This window comes from Caretta caretta, chromosome 7 (assembly GCF_965140235.1).
Source record: "Caretta caretta isolate rCarCar2 chromosome 7, rCarCar1.hap1, whole genome shotgun sequence".
NCBI classification, from domain to species: Eukaryota; Metazoa; Chordata; order Testudines; family Cheloniidae; genus Caretta; species Caretta caretta.
Window position 1 is genome coordinate 12,398,914 of NC_134212.1, and position 17,466 is coordinate 12,416,379.

Here is a 17,466-nt window from a genome sequence, read left to right on the forward strand (position 1 = left end):
TAGAGAGTGCTGATGATCTGGAGTACTTTACAAACCAAGGATGAAGCTGCACACAGGCAACTGTTTCCATTTACACATGGGAAAAACAAACATCAAGAGCAAGTCTGGAGTCCAGTATTCTATTCCTGACTTTGCTATTGATTCCCTCTCCTCTGCTCTAATCACTAGGCCACACTGTTTTTAGCTCATTAACCTTCTGAGATTAACAGCTTTTAATGAAAATCCCAATGTGACTAACTTTATTCCTGCATTGGCCTCATTTCCAAAAAAAGTTTTCTACATCCTCAGCTTCCACCAAAATTAGGGAAACTACATGTGTACAGCACCTCTGAAAATCAGGCCAATATATGGCAGTCTGACTCTGGGGAAAAAGGTGTGGGAACGTTTGGTTAGAAGAGGGAACCAGGAGTCAGAAATGTAAGTTCTATCCCCCCTGCTATGGGCTTGTTCTGTGAGGTTGAGTAAACCACTTAAACTTGTCTGCACCCTAACCTCCTATTACGGATAGGTAAACTAATATTAAGGCACTTTCAACCCCAAATAAAGCACAAGTATTATACACTTCTAAGCAATAGCCTGAGAGAACCAATGTAAGATTCCTTAGGAGTCAGATAAAACTTACAAACAATCTGATCTTCTAAGGGGGAGAGAGACAGGTACAAAATGCACTCCTGTCACATAACACCTCTTGGAGTAAGTTCATTTACATTCATTTATGTGCACAACAAATTTTATTTATTTTTTTAAAAATCACACTTTTCCTATTTAATCAAAACAATCAGAAATTAGGACAGATGGGAAGGAAAAATAATTGGAGCCAGCACTCATAAAAGGTGAATGCTAATTCATGGACAAGAACATTTCCTAGAGAGCCAGATGGATAAAGTTAGACCGTCCAAGGGCAGGACCGGTGTCTCAAACACACACTTTACATAGTAGGTAACCTAGACCATACCTTTCAAACTGGCAAGGTCATTATCTTATTTTAACTTAACACTCCTTGAATAAATTCCCCATTATATTGGCACAAACATATTTTCCTTCGGTTCAAGCCACATTTCTTAAAATTAATATATTCTTAAGGCCAAATTGAAAGAAAACCATGCCCTGATCTGTCTGAGATCATCTGTGCCCTCATTTTAGCACACTGGCTGTTATCCATTGCAGGATCTATTTCAAACTCAGTACTTTCTCCTTTGTAATTCCCTTCTAAGATTACAGTGACAGAGCAAATGCTAGTTTTTAGTTACTTTACACAGAAGTGCCTTTGAGATAATGCAAGATGACTCCCCTGACAATACATAAAATAGTCTAGAGATTATTCAGATGTGAAACATAGGGTCTAGAGAGGGTGGCCCATTTCACCAGAAATATAACTCCCCAAAGTTCTCATATCCAGCCCAGTAGATTGAGCATGCGACTTGGAAGTTGGCACTCTACTACCCCTCCAGCTTGCTATTCATCTCCCTGAGCATTCAGGAAGACAAAGTAAAGTCCAGAGGTCAAAACTAAGTTCAGATCTTCCTGGAACAACTTTCCTACTGCTTGCATGCCCTGGCCTTGTCCTTTTGCTGAGCTACAGTTGGCAACATTAGAGGAAACAAAGATCACCAGCTGTCCCTTGTAATATGTTCTAGTTTCTCCATTTCTATAATTTCTATCTTTATTTAAACTATCTTAGAGTTTTACAGTAGATGGGACCACAGAGAGTAGATGAATGCAGCTAATATCCAAAGTACTCAGGAGGCACCACTCTCGCACCTAGAAAGATATTAGCTGCCAAGATGATATTCTAAAAGAAAGCTACCCAAGTCCTTTTTCGTTTTAAAAAACCCTATTTTCTTACAGTTAGGTACAATTTTTGGAGGTGTGGGGTTTTTTTGGTAACAATGGAAGATTCTATATCATGATGTGATCCGATTACGGACAGCCCAACAGAGAAAAGCCACAGTAAAACAAGATGCAATCGAGACTACTGAAATTCAGCTTCCTCGCCCCCTCCCCCCCGACATTGATGACCATTTACTCACAGAAGTAATCCCATTAAAGTCCAGGAGTAAGGGTTCCACGATCTCGCCCTGTGATTTTTTTTTTTTTTTTGGGTAGAATTATAAAAAGTGCTCTCCCATCGATTTAGCATGCCTTCACCAGACCCGCTAAATTGACACTCGCTGCATGGATTGCAGCAGTGCCAATCTACCGGCAAGTGTAGATATGCCCTAAATCCTGCAGCAGTAATTTGTTAATTTATACAGTAAGCAACATTCCCTCCCCCTAATGATTAGTTTAAAAAGAGCAGAATTTGAAAACTATGCAGAAACTGGAAAATAAAGTTTATTTTTAGAAGTAGAACAGAACTCTAGCTTCAGTTTAGATTAGAGTTTAGAAGATTATTCATTATAATTCCCTGATGTTAGACACTCATGACTTGCCACAAAAATATCCTTTAAGACAGGGGTTCTCAGAACAAATTTTTTGGTGGCCACTCTCACACTTTTTCCTAAAATACTTAATTACCTTTAGGAAAACCAAATACATATGCACATATACACGTCCAGATCATTGTAATTTGTTTATTGTTGGCTAGAAAGTCTGTTATGAAATGTGATATTAACAAACATGCAAATATCACATTCTACAGAAGACCTACTAAGCCCTGGCAAGCCTGGTGGTAAATTAAACCCTGGATGGAGGGTCGGGGGAGGCAGTGGGTGGCTGGAGCCTGAAGCCCCATGTCCAGAGACCGAAGCCCTGCAGACGGGGCCCAGGGACAGAGCTGGGTTGCTAGGTCCTGCCACTGCACAGCCTGAGCCCATGGACCCCAAAGCCTCATGGCCAGAGCCTGCTGCCCTGCCACCACAGGGCTGATGCCCAAAGCCTGAGTCCCACTGCCCCTGGGAAGGTGAGGAACTCACCAGCTGCCAGCTTCTCCCAGCGTTGTGCCTCAGGTACCTCTGGAGGGTGGCAGAGCCCAACCCCTGCTGGCAGCCCCAGCAACCAACACCAAGGTAGTGCAACAGGAAGGGGCTGCTACTTTGCTCCCACCCCCACAATCACAGCCCAGGAGGCTGTGGCCTCAAGAAAAGCCCCTGGTGGCCGCATTTGAGAAACACTGCTTTAAGATGAAATATCTAATATACACACACACCAGCACTATCTTAGAAAGGGGGCATCAAGTTCAGGGAGGGCAGGGGCAGAAAGAGACTCACCATTGAAAAAAATATTAAGATGCTGTTTTGTCTTGTCCCCACCCCAGTTGGATAACAAAATAACTGAGCATACCCGAGTTGGATAACAAAAGCAGTTTCTATTCTGAAATATACAAGGGAAGTAAATTATTTGACTGTGGGAAACATAAACGTTTGAATTCCTGACTTCTGTGTGAAAAAGTCCCCCCCACACATACTATATTACATTTACATGACATTTTCCATCTCACACATTTTACTTTGAATTCCAAAATATTCAACAAATGGAATCCCTTCAAATCCTGGGCTGCATAGATTTACTGTAAATGAACTGTGGAAATCAGTATCCTTGTAAGTGAAACAGAATTTATCGTTTACTGACCTACCTAATGTTGGATTAAACTGGATTGGTCCTTAAGCAGTCAAGTAGTGTAAAACACAGCAAGTGACTGCTTTGACCTCGCGCATAACAAAAAGGTACACTGGCCATGCTTTATATGAAGTCAGACTGTGGAACGCTATTTGATTATTTTCACTGACTTATTGCAAAGAGATCTACAACTATAAGCAGTTGTGATTGATTATATTGTAATTTCACAAAAGAGCTAAATGTGTGTAGCTACAACGTTGCTTTGGGAGCATCAAGCTCTATCAGACTGAAAAAAACGCTCCCAAAATCACAAACATGGTAATGTAGTTTCAAAAGCAACACTGTGTACTCGAGTTAGAGAGACTTAGGGCTTGTCTACATTATCCGCTGGATCGACAGGCAGCGATCGATCCAACGGGAGTCGATTTATCACGTCTAGTCTAGTCTAGACGCGATAAATAGACTGCCGAGCACTCTCCTGTTGACTCCGATACTCCACCAGGGCGAGAGGCGCAGGCAGAGTCGATGGGAGAGCGTCAGCCATTGACTTACTGCAGTGAAGACACCACTGTAGATAGATCTAAGTACATCGACTTCAGCTACGTTATTTACGTAGCTGAAGTTGCATAACTTAGATCGATTCCCCCCCAGTGTAGAACAGGCCTTAAATATGCATTTCAATCACACTTCTCCCAAAGATCCACACTGACTTTAATAGGAGATCCACATGTACATCTGAGGCCACTTGTACTGTATAATGCCTAAGAACAGTTGCATATGTTGAGCTGTAGCTCACGAAAGCTCATGCTCAAATAAATTGGTTAGTCTCTAAGGTGCCACAAGTACTCCTTTTCTTTTTGCGAATACAGACTAACACGGCTGTTCCTCTGAAACCTATCAAACAGACAGGCTTTTAATTTCAAAAAAATTCTAATTTTCTACTTTCTACTGCAAATAAAGAAAACTGAATGAGGCACATCTTTGAAAATATTCAGAAAAGATGGATGAAAAGCCTCCATTTGAGTCAATTTATCCTTTTTGAGGGTTTCACAGGGGGCGGGGGTGGGGGAGAGTTGGGTTCCCTTGCCCACCAGGCAACATTAAAATAGATCTACAGTAGAATAAGCAGAAATGGCATTCCATTACTTTTTTCTTTCTTTTTTTTGCCTTGCTATGCAGATACAGTATAAAAATCGTATTCTATCCTCAGCTTCCTTGTTAAAACTACAATGCATCAGGCAGCATATTGGCCCACTGGGATAGCGGGAAAATTACTGGCACCATATTGGCATTCAGACTTCATTTGCACAAAGGTTTTACAAGCTGTGACAAGCAGTTATAAATCTACAAAGTACAAATGCGTAGCCACAAAATGCGGCACTCTTCTCAAATTGCAGTCGAGAAATGTAAAGGCTATGCAGTGTAAGAAAAAAGTTCTTAGTCACCATCCACTATCTATATTTCAAGAAGGTGCACAATCAAAATAAGTTCACCACAGAGAACCTTTCTTTCAGAAAAAAAAGTATACAGGAACCAATATTTTATTGCACTCTTACTTCATCTGTCTATTTATGTAAGTCCATATTAGTCACTTCAGCATTAGTCACTTTAAGAATCACATTAAGGAAAGCAAAACCTACTGCCAGAAGAAATAAACAGGATTACACACTATCTGGAGAGAATGTCAATTTTGCCAATTGCTAAAGTCACAAAGTAAGAACACTTTTCATAGTAATAAGTGTTGATTTGAATAGTCACAGCTAATCCTGTATACTTACAGTTTGCACATTTCCAGTTTAACAGAAACAAAAAACAAAGAACAGAGCATTCAAAGTGCCTTGTATTTCATAGCATGCGAGCTAAGAGAAATATATATTATTTGGTTTAATGTAATTCAGAGCCACTCACGGTATAACTTTCTGCAATATGGTATAACTAGCTTGGCAGAATTCAGTTTTTGTATACAACTTTGACTGATAACATCCATGTTTATTTTAAGCATTTTTTTTCAATTTTTATCAATTTACATTTTCACTGTTGTGAGAAACTATAGGGGGGGTCAATTATTTAACGACTCAAAAAATTAAAGCTTTATCGTTGTTATAACACAAATTATCAAAATCTCATGTCAAAATATACAAAGTAAATATCCTTAAATTCAAATCCATTAAGCTCTGGAGCAGCGTTTTTCTTACTCTGCTTATTGTAATATCATGTAGCTGACTTCCAAGCGCCCCCTCCTGGCCAGGGGTACCTTGACATAGCTCTGTTCTGCTTTTCCCTGATTTAGGGTCCTTTTAAGAACTCTTGCTGTTCAAAAGATAGCTCTAACAAATCCCCTCTTGGGGTCCAATTTATTGAATCCTCCAGTACATACTGGCCTTCTACGCCTCAACACTAGAGTGTCTCTCTTCTGATTAATCCAGAACAAAACACAAACTCACAGAGTTTTTATCCCAGTTGGTCTTTATAGGTTATGTCTATGCTGCAATTAAACACTCACAGCTGACCCATGTCAGCTGACTGGGGCTCAAGGGGCTTGGGTTATGGGGCTGTTTAACTGCAGTGCAGATGTTAGGGGTCGGACTGCAGTCTTCCTTACTTTTAAATATCTACACTGCAATTTTACAGCCCAGTAGCCTGGCCTGAGTCAGCTGACACGGGCCAGCCACGGGTGTTTAATTACAGTGTAGACGTACTCATAGTCTCTCCCCTACTTCATCAGCTTTTCCCCTCCTGATTCAGAAGCCTTCTTGCTCCCCACTGTATCTACAGACCCAGCTGCAGTTTCCTGGGCTTCCTCCCCTTTGCTGCAAGTTCCTGCACTTTTTATCCTGGGATCATCTGATTCAACCCAGGTGTGGCTCATCCTGCAATCAGGGCTGGCTTAGCTCTCCAACCCAGGGGCAAGCCACCCTTTTACACCGATCTGGAAATCTGATCATCAATGGCAATATTTTTTGTCAGTTTGTGTGTGTATTGTAAAAATTGACATTTACCAATATGTAATGATAAAAATCTAATTCTTTCAAGCCTAAGTCTGACTAAAGATATTTGTGGTTTGAATTGCTGTACAGCATTATTTATAATGCAATCTTTAGTAGGCTCCAATGAAATCAGCGTTCCTTGTTAAGAAAGCTGAGGTGAGTTTCTTGTTAAGAACAATTTAAAACTACACAGTAGATTATAGAATCAGAGTTTACTTTCTTTAGTGTTATTTGCCTCTAGCCATCTGTCACCGACTCATGGGCACAACTTAGCATCAAATGGCCAGTGCAAAGTCCAAGGCAGCTCTCAGTGAATCCTGACCTGTGGAAAATATCTTGCCAGAGGGAAAGAGAGAAGATACTGGGGTGTTCGGAAGACTGCAGAGGGAAGAAGTCCAGTTACTCTGAAAATATATTTATGCCAGGCTGTCACGCTTCTTGGGGCTTGGTTTACTGCTGTGGCTCTAAACACCTCACTATTTCCCTTCAATGTCTTTTGAAAAGATAACACTTGACTAGAAAAGCAAGAAAATGTGAAGTTAATGGCAAAGGGTCCTCTTGCAGCACTTGTATTCTATAGAATCTGCTGACATGTTAATGGAACAGCCGTAGATATAAGGTAAGTTGTGCAGCAGAAGTTTAATAACCCCTGCTTTAATATATAAATACATTGCCTCATATTGGCATATGCCAATGTACAGCAGGTTTGGAACTGGCCCAGAATGACCGGACTGGAGCAGAAAGATCAAACTGTGTACTAAGAATAGGAGCGGAAAGTTCTGCTACAAACCTACACATTTAAACAGATTGTCGCTGGCTTTTTTAAGGTTGTGGTTAACACAGTGGCTACTGTCTTGTGTTTATCGTCTCCAACAAATTATAAATAAAAATTCTAAAACAACTTAAAAATTCAGAAACCGGAGAGCAACTAATGCATTTAGGAATATGTAGTAGCTTTTAAGAACAAAGAGGCTACAGAGGAGTTGTGAATAAATGCATATTTTGGAATGTATACTCATTCTTACAGATCTGCATTATTTACTCAGAAGCTTATAATGGTTCCCTCTGTAGGAAACGTGGATTTCTGACATCATAAAAATTCCTGCGCAATTTCAGTAAGTTTTCTAATAAATCCTTCTTCAATTTTGGATCAATTACCTATTGAACTTTAAAAATTTTGAGCTGTATCAGTCTAGCTGCATTACATTCCTGTTAGTTCCTAAAAGAAACAAAACAAGAATTACGTGCTAAATACTTTCTACAGAAGTGTACTGGAAGTTAGTGCACAACATGGCATCCAGGTGTGAAAACAAGAGTTCATGCTAACAGGTTCCAACACATCATGGCAAGTTCCAAAATACCTAACCCAAATGAAGAGCCACTTAGTTGGGGCCTCCACTTGTTTGTGTCCCTGTCATCCCGCATTTAAACCGTACATTGTATGTGTCTTCCTAAAATAAACAACAACCATTTGGTGCAGGAGAAGTAAAGAAAGGCAAAGGTAGCCTGTGGGGAAAAAAGGGAAAGGCAGTTTCGAAAGGCTGTATGTGTGTTTGTAGGGACAGACTGACAGGTAGGGGAAAGGATCAGATAGGAACAGCAGGCAGCATTAAGTGCCCCAGTGGGGGAAGAAAGGTTCTGTATGAAGGCAATAGGAGCTGACAGGAAGGAGTCAGAAGGTCAGCTACAAATCCAAATAGTAGAGTCACCAGAGCAGATTGGTTTTCTCCCGCTTGCTGGGCCGCTGTGGTGCATCAAGGGAGTCCCTGGTCATCCTGAGCGATATAGGCCAACCAACGAGCCTGGCTCATGAAGAAGAATGGGAGGCATAAGGCATCATTTCCAAACTTAATTTTTTTTTTCATCCTAAAGTTGAAGTTTTCCACAAGAAGGAGAGGGGAAGACCCATAAAACCACATACACTCATGGATCTTTTGCATCCCATGTTGCAATGTCCTGTTTTCTTGGGTTCACATAGCAAGTTATTCCACTGATTGTGAAGCATGAAGATACCAGACACTGGGGACACATAGCCTTGCGGCTGGAAGTCATTTCTTGCCACTCACATTCCATAATCCCACTGAATTATGTGTGTGGATCATCATCAACCATTATCCAGCTGAACATAAGGTGAATTCTTCTTGAAAATTCAGACTGCAGTTTGGAACAGTCTCTGGCTTATTCTAAATGTTATGAGGTAGGAATAATAATTACTAGAGTGGATACAACGCACAATACAACAACTATGTTATCAGTCAGTAATTTATTTTTAAACACATATAGTTTAAAGAGCAGCAGCCTTATGCATTGTCCGTAGGAAGAAAATTTCTTCTTATGTAACCTGTGTTCCTTTAGACTAGGGCATCAGTTTTTTTAAAGATACAGTACATAGCTTAAAACATTAAATGGTACTACAAATTTTTTCAGCTTTAGATTTTTTAGAAATCTAGATCTTTATTCCTGAATGTTAAAAAAATTAAGATAACCACATTTCTAATTCTTCTACCTGTTCTAAGCTCAACCTATGAGCTTCTTATTTGGGATCAGTCATGTTGGGTAAGTAACAGAAAGGCTGCATAGATGCTCTGAATTGGCTTGCTATTTAAAAAAAAGTTATCCCTGTGTGGTTCCAGTCCACTGTCATTAATTAGATCAACCTACAGTTCCACAGAGACCGTGCAAGTCATGTAAGCCTGTAATCTGTCAAGTCCTTCCAAAAACATTTTAGTAGCTCTCTCAGGAAGCCCTTGTTGTGCAAGTTTTGTGCTGTGTTCTGATCTAAATTCTCCTCATTCCCAGTGCAAATTTCAACATATGCATATTCTCTGGATTAAAAAGAAAACAATCTACCTAAGAGTTCCACCAAGTGTCATTGAGAAGTTGGGGTATTATTCTTCCTTTTTCCAATCAACTAACCATTAGGTAGTTGGTGCATGCAAAAGAACCCTGGAAGATCTGCAGCTTGCCTTAGGGCTGTGTTAGGTATTCCTTGGTACTCAGGATTAAGTCACCTGCTGCATAGCCATACATCATAAATTTAAGATGATTGGAGTTGGAAAGTTCTCTGATCATTTGTCATCATGTCTACAATATGTCTTCCTTGTCATATTTTGTCAGGATTTTGATGGTTTAGACACAACAGTCTGCATTTTTCTTTTTGCACATAGAATCCATATCATGAGCTTTCCCCCCGTGTGGATGCCTGTCGCTATTATTTGGTCCTTTCTTATGTTCAGTAAAATATGTTGCATTCACACTAGTGATGTTTCATTTAACTTTTCCCTCTATTCACTTACAGCACCTGCTACAGGATGTGAGAGTGTAAATCTGACCCAAAAAGTATATCCCGTGCAATGTGCTTGAATAATTTCTTTGACTGGACATTTTATGATCAAATGAAGGCATTGGTGTTGGCATAAAGATAATTTCAATCTTGTCAAGTTCAAGTTTTGGCCTTTTAATTGCTTTTAAGTGGCCTAATCACCAATTGACCTTTGCCTTTTTTTCCCTCTCTCTCATTTGAAGGAGACTGTTCTTGAGTGAAATTAATATTGAAGATCTGCTAGAAGGTCTGGGAGAGGGACTTAAATTGTAAGTGTGTTTTGATGGCAATACTGGTGGCACTGAACACACTTCAGTTACAGACTCATAAAAACCCATATTCTGCTTTTCCATTTCAGTAGACTGATTCCTGCAATAGTACATTAAATCTTGAAGAATCCCAAGAAACAGGTTTTCTACATGTTTTGAAATGAAAATGGATCTGTTCTATCTTACTATTTAAAAACTCTCAACAAAAGCATTCCGTTAGAAGAGTTATCTATTTTCATTACATCATTCCATTCAGCAAACTGTTTCCTCTCTCTTCTTTTAACTTTAGGCCCATTGAATCAGACACAATCACGCAATCTGGAGTCACCCATTTGCAATATCAATTAGCAGATTCCACCCTTACCAGTGTTTGAATAAGAAACCACCACCTAGTATATAGTACAGCACTAGGAACACTGGAAAAATGTGGACAATCAAACTAGCTTTATATAAAATCAGATACTAGACTTCCCACCTTCCAGAAGTGCCTAATAAACCAAGCCCCACTTCCTAATGAATCCAGAGCTCCACTCACTTCCCCTTCTGATATCCAATGAGGAGCTTACTCCACCCACTTTCCACACTCTCTTTTGATAACGATTGACTCTACCTCTTCCCCTTCCCCCTATGTTTATAGGTTCCTCACACACAACAAGAATAGTGGTAATCTCATCCCTTCCCTTTTATTTTTTTTAGAATAGCGACATTTTTATGTGCAAATCGGAGCTTAATGTTTCTAGTACCTGCAAGTCTACATTACGTTCATGTCACACTGATAAAATCCACTGGGTTGCATTATTTCTGCAGACAAGCAGTTATTCAAACAACCCACTTTGTGGGATTGAACTGAGAGGATTAACTGAGCCACTGCAGCTATAAAGCTAGAGCTTTCAGTCCATTTTAGCACTGCAGCAGAGCAACATGACCTGATGCACAATAGATAGAGATAAGCCAACCTCCCAACAAACACTGGGGAGCAATTACAAGCAAGGGCATACTTCCAGACTCCCAGACTGCCTAAATAGCTGTGTCCCTTTGGGCTGGACACTAAACAATTAAAACGCCCTCTTAGGAGAGGACAATGGGAGTCATCTGTCAGGAGCTGTCCAGAGGGACACACCAACACACCAAAAGACTCTGCAATAGGTGTCTGAAGATCTAGACCTAGAGAGTAAGCTTGAGGGAGAGGCAGCTAGGCACACGGATTGGTTTGTTGTTTTAAGATCTGTTTTCTCTAGGTTTCATTCTAAATAAGTAATATTTTGCTTTAAGAAGGCTGTCTGGTCACTGATTACCACTGTCATTGCTCTTGGAGGGAACAGATGCACAGGCACCGAAGGAAGTCAAGCCTGCTGAGGTAATCACAGTTGATCACAGGGGAATGAGCCCAGGGCTAGTCTGACAATGGGATAATCATGCGATTTCATCCCAAAAGAAAGGTGAAAACTAGAGGCACAGTACCAGAGGGGAATGCACTCAGAGACCAGGAGAAGTCAGAGATCCAGTTAACCCATTCACTGTAGCCACCAACACACATTCACATCCAATATAGTAAAAATCTTTAGGCTAACGTCTGCAGCCCTTACATTTACATTGACTTCAAGGAGAATTTTCAGAGATATGACATTTAAAGACTGGAAAGTGCTTTGAGATACACTGATGAAAAGCACTATAGAAAAGCTAGGTATTATTATTACACCATATTTTTAAAAACAGACTCTTTTTTATACTAATCAGATGCTACATTATACTTCACATCAAAGTGTTTCTCAGTTATAGGAATGCACAAATTCATCTGAAAACAAGAAGTGCCTTTCTTTGTTACTCCTATTAGGAAGCCAAACGATTTTTAAGTGGCAAATAAATTTTGTTCCAGGTTATGAACTCTGCATATCTAGTTTTAGCCCACAGTGAATGCACTAGTTAATAAATTATAATATTTGTATCTCCTAATAGCTTTGAACAGAACTATTATAGAATCAGTGTAATTCATCTAAAACCCAATTCTGCCCTCAAATACACAGATGCAAAAAGAATTGGGCCCCTTAAATAGGTTCTCAATTCAATAGTATTTCTTCAATAAAAATTATACATATCTATTAAATATTTCCTTCAAAAATGCCTTTAAAAGTATCTGTTCCAACCTCCTTTGCAACAAAGCTTCTTGCATAATAAATAACTTTCTAGCAATGTTTGCATGCAGAGTAGCAACACCATTTGCAATGCCATAAAATTCTGTCAGCATTTCCATTATAAACCCTTATTTCTTGTTTCTACTTGCCTATAAAAAAAAATTAGAAATCAAATCACTCTGACCTGAAACTTGGCACATAATTTGAGCCAAAGATTACATTTCTCCTGTAACAAGTTTCCAATCCGTTTGACTACTTGATCTCTTCAAGTTCCTGATGTTTTTCTGAGTTCCTATATAACTTCAACTATCTACAAAGCTTCAACCAGGACACTCCACACTGAGTGAAAAAGCATATGTTGAATATAGTGCATTTGGTACCACCTCTGTCATTGGTAGTAGGGCAAGTCTCAAACAGGTTACATGCAGGTCAGTGGATCTACAGGTCTTGCTAACATCACAGATGGTCTAATGAAGTGGAAACTGAAACTAAGGTCTTGTTTACATGGTGGGATAACATGCCTTATGAGGGAGGGTGATTTCTAAAGTGCACTAACATGTTGCACATTAATTGGTCTATACAGAAATTGCTGGTGCGCACTAAACGTTTCCTAGTGTGCTTAAATGTAGTATTGTTTCAGTACTACATTAAAGTGCACTAGGGAACTTTCCGTGTGCACAAACAAGGTCTGCACAGACCAATTAATGCGCAACATTTGAGTGCACTTCAGAAATAATACCCCTACCCCATAATGCACATTGCTGCTCTGTGTAGACAAGCCCTGAGTTGGGGTCTGGCCCACGAGCAGCAGTGGTGAGCATACACCACAGATCTCTTGGGACTTCACCACTGGCTCAAGCTCTTGTAGATTAATCTGAATCTAAATTTCGACTGCAGAGAGCTCAAAAAGCCTTTACCCACAACATCATTGCAGAAAGTCCACAACTGCAAAGAACAGCCAAACTACAGTAAACTGAATCAAATGCTTTAAAAGTATATGGTGGAGGACAACTCTGCATGGGAAGAGAAATGGACTAGATGAATCAAAGTCTTCTGTCTCTAACTGCTGAAATGTTGTGTAAAATTACTGTAATATCTTGCAAGATGTTTAGGCAACATGGGTGAGTCCTATGATTCTCCATGTTTGAGGGTGGAGGTCTTTAAAAAAAATTTGCAACCACATGATAGAAATAAACGAGCAAGTTTGTATGAGGAGAAGAAAGTGTATTTGTTCAAGTTTGATCCAGTAAATAATTAATGAGACTCTACTGAACAATATTTTGCATTTAACACCTGATACTGAGAGGTGCCACATATATTCCTCAGATGCTAAGTAGAACTGGATGAAAATCCGTTCTAATTTTCCAGGGGGGAAAATCATTGATATTTCAAATTTTTGAAAATTTTCAGCCATTCTATAAGATGGTCAAAAAACAAAGGAATGTTGTGTGGAAGATGTCACAGACATTTTGCAAAAAGTTTCATTGGAATTTTGAAAATGTTGGACTAGCTCTAATGCCAAACACCCTCATCTCCATTGACGAGAAAGACGGTGGCGTAAAGCAACTCACATTGGGGCCCTTCAATTGTTAGTGGATTTTAAGCATTCAGTATAATAATTGAAACAATGATTTGCACTTCAGAACACATGACTGAGCAGATCTTTAAATGAAATGGGAGAGAGAAATTTAACTTTAGTAACTGAATACACTGAAATTATGTATAAGAATGAGTTGTAAACAAAACAGAAACTTTAGCGCAATTAAATGCAAATAAACATTTGAAGTTTTTCTATAAATGTATTGCTATGGTATTTTTGAATGGGGCTGTCACAGTGCATAATACGCATTTGCTAAAGACTGCAGAACAGGGGCTTTACAGTCACATTTTCAAAAGTGATTTAGGCACCAAAGAGCCTAAGACTCATTGAAAGTTAATGGAAGTTAGGCTCCCAAATCAGCCAGGCGGTTTTGAAAATATTACCCCTTGTTTCTATCCCTGCAGGAATAGGTTGGTGCTGCAGGAAATATAACTTGTAAACATTCCACACACACAACTTCTAAAGAAAGAAAAATAACATGAAAAACCTCTTTGCTGTAGTGCATGCAGAAGTAAAAGTGAAGACATTTGTTTAGTGAAACTAACACAGACCAGTTCAGCCAGAACAGCAGCATTATGTTTCACAGTTCACTGTTGCTAAAGAAGATGACTGTACAACCTATGAAACTGCCAGCATCATATTTTGTGTAAAAAAAAAAAGTAATTATTTCGTTTTCAGTAATGTGTTTAGCATGGCACAGTGGAAAAATAACTCCAGAGTATTTTTTTAAATAAAGGCACATGGTCCTTTCAAAAGGATGAATGCAACCGATGAAGTGAGCTGTAGCTCAGGAAAGCTTATGTTCAAATAAATTGGTTAGTCTCTAAGGTGCCACAAGTCCTCCTTGTCTTTTTACTAATTATAATCTATATCCAAATCAGAGTTTTTGTCAATGTGTGACACTGATCTCCGTTGGGATGGCACAGCCAGGGCTCTGGTGCACCGGTCTCCCACTTCTTCTTAAATCTATTTTACTGTGATTAATTTACGCACTGCATCTGTCAGATTTTCTGACCTCATTCTTATCCTTGGAAGTATTTCTGTTGATTGTTACAAACTTCTCCTCCTCATGCTTTTAACGCTCACAAAGCTGTAGCTCTGATAAAACTTCATTTGCCGTTGCTTACACCCCAAGCTCAGCAATATATGGATGTTCTTCTGACCGCTCTGCTTTAACCATAGCAACGCAAGAACTTAACATTTTTAAAGATATTAACACCAGGGGAGGAGGGAAAAGATGAGGAGACGGAAGCAAGCCCAGGCTGCATTCATACAGCGCCTGGGAGAGCTTCCACCTGGAAACCCCTGCGGAGGATTGAGTTTGGGTGGGAACAAACGAAAAAAAACAAATAAAAGAGGGGGCTTTGGCCGCAGGAGCGTGCGGGTTTCGCTGCCGCCGAGCCGAGCCAGAGCGCTGCCCCACGCGGGAGATAAACGAGACGCGCCGCCCGACCCAGACAGCCCTGCAGAAGCGGCGAAAGGCGCGGCGGCACACCGGGGGCACCGCGTCAGGCCGCCAGAAGAAGCAGGCGGGAGAGAACTTGCCCTGCCAGCGCGCGCGCCGCTCTCCCGGGAAGCCGGGTACCAGGGCGAGGCGAGCGCCCCGCGGGATCTACGCTTCCCCGGGACGTTAGCCGGCACCAGCCCAACTTTTGTTCCCCCGAAGTTTACACCCCCGCAAGGGCCCTTCCCGCCCCCGGCCGGGACCAGCCCGCGGGCGACCCCCCCCCCCCAGTCCCCCTCTGCCCGCACCCGGCGGCAGCAGCAGAGCCACCTACCTTGGCGGGTCCCGGGGAGCAGCGGAGTGTAATCCTGCGGCGCCCGCCGCCTGCTCCGGAGCCCGGAGCGCCGCCCCTCCATCACCGCGCGAGGTGGGGAGGGGCAGGGAGCGGGGAGGGGCGACGGCGCCTCGAACCCGCACCGGGCTGCCCCCCCCCCCCAGCTTCCCTTCTCCCGCCCCCGGTCGCCAGCCGCTGCCTGCGCCGAGCAGCCCCCCGCCCGCCGGAGCTCTGGGCCCCCTGCGAGGGGAGGCCTGCTCGGCGGGGGGCCGCCCCCCCCGCACACACACACACACACACACACACACACACACACGGGCTGGCGGCGAGGGGCCAGGGCTTGCGAAGGGCCGGGGCCAGCGCGCCTTCGCTGGGCTTTGCCCCCACGCCGGGGCGCGGGCGGAGCGCCGAGGCAGGAGGCTGGGTTAAGGTCGGGGGAGGAGACGGGCAAACGCCCAGGTGCCCTGCAGCCGCCGCGGTGGGCAGAGGATGGATCCCGATGGGGGTGAGCCTGGAAACGGCAGCTGCTGCCAACCCCCCTGCCCCCCCCGCCAGCCCGAACCCCGCTTGAAGGGTGCCGGGGTGGGGGGGGGGGGCGTGTAAAGGGCCCTCCAATGAAGATACTTCGGCCGGATTGGGGAGAACTGGGCGGGGGGACTTCAGACGGCAGGAAACTTGCTCAAGTCCTTCCCCGCGCCTTTCACGAGCTCGGTCGCCCTGGTAATTTCTTGTCGCAGTCTGGGCTGAGCTGCGGGCGTTTCTCCGGCCCTCGGCATCCCTTCGCGCTGATTGCCCTCCGCGTGCGGGTTTGGGGAGGGAGAGGAGGTGGGGGGGGGGGGTTGAGAAAAGGGAAGTCGTTGCTTTTACTAATCGTAAGGGCCCGTTTGCTTTTTTTTTTTTTTTTTTTTTTTTTAAAGCCGCGCAATTGCATCCGAGCCCCTTGCTTTGCTCTCTACGGAAATCACCTGGCTTGCGATGTGGCAAATGTGAGCACCCAATCCCATGCTGATTTCGCCCTGGTAAACAGGAGACCGGGACAATCCGGTGTTCCAGCCGGGTGCCTTCCCCGCCCTCCGGGTACCAAATCATTCTGCACCCCGCTCAGACCGATCTTTCCTTACCCAGTGCCGCCCCCCCAGCAGCCGTGTCGATGTCGTCCTTCGGCACGGAGAGAGACTTAAAAAGAAGTGCACAGCTATTTTCAAATAGCAAGAGGGTTAATTCCTTTGAGCCCCTGGCTGCACATTCTGAAGGAGGGGGGGGATAACTAGACTCTGCCTCCTGCACGATAAAAAGTAAAACCTCGTTCGCTTTGCATGTTCTGGTAAAAGCTGATTAGTGCTGGGAGGGATTTAAGGCAATTGAAAGTCCAGGGGCAGCGGCGCGAGGGAAGCGTTACTAGAATTTACCGGCGCAATGATGAACCGACTGCATTAGCCAACGTGGTGCAACATGGACAGAAGCAAGAAGGGAATGTCTGCGGGTGCCATGAGGAGATTGCCTTGTGGGGCTCATGTCTTGACTCTCCGTTCCTAGACTCCGAGCAAACGAAAACCTTGATATTTACAAAAAACCTTGACTCATCCAGGCTTAAATAAAAAGTCCATCGAATTTCTGGGCTGTCCCCCAAGAAAAATAAAATCAAGTTCATGGGTGTTACCTCACTGGGGGAGCTAGATGGAGGTTTTATTGAATCTGGCTCCGGCTGATTATGCTTTTATAGTAATGGTGCCTGTAATTAAGGCTGAGTCTCCATTAGAAATCTCCATTAGAAATCCTATTTGAGGGTGTTATGCAACTAACAGTAATAACTTTTCTAT

The 17,466-nt window shown here is 42.5% G+C and overlaps 1 protein-coding gene across 5 annotated transcripts in view; it reads right to left on the reverse strand.

Annotated features, from left to right (window-relative positions):
- The window catches only part of CNTN3 (contactin 3), a 244,007-nt gene extending 227,022 nt beyond the window's left edge, over positions 1-16,985 (reverse strand). For 2 of the 5 annotated variants that reach the window (XM_048856854.2, XM_075130255.1), the window contains exon 1: positions 15,647-15,780. The gene's annotated coding sequence lies outside the window, so the exon portion shown is untranslated. Of the gene's footprint in view, positions 1-15,646; positions 15,783-16,767 lie in introns of those variants that run through there. The other 3 variants (XM_048856856.2, XM_048856857.2, XM_048856858.2) reach the window with 3 other exon arrangements.
- Positions 16,986-17,466: the final 481 nt, after the last annotated feature.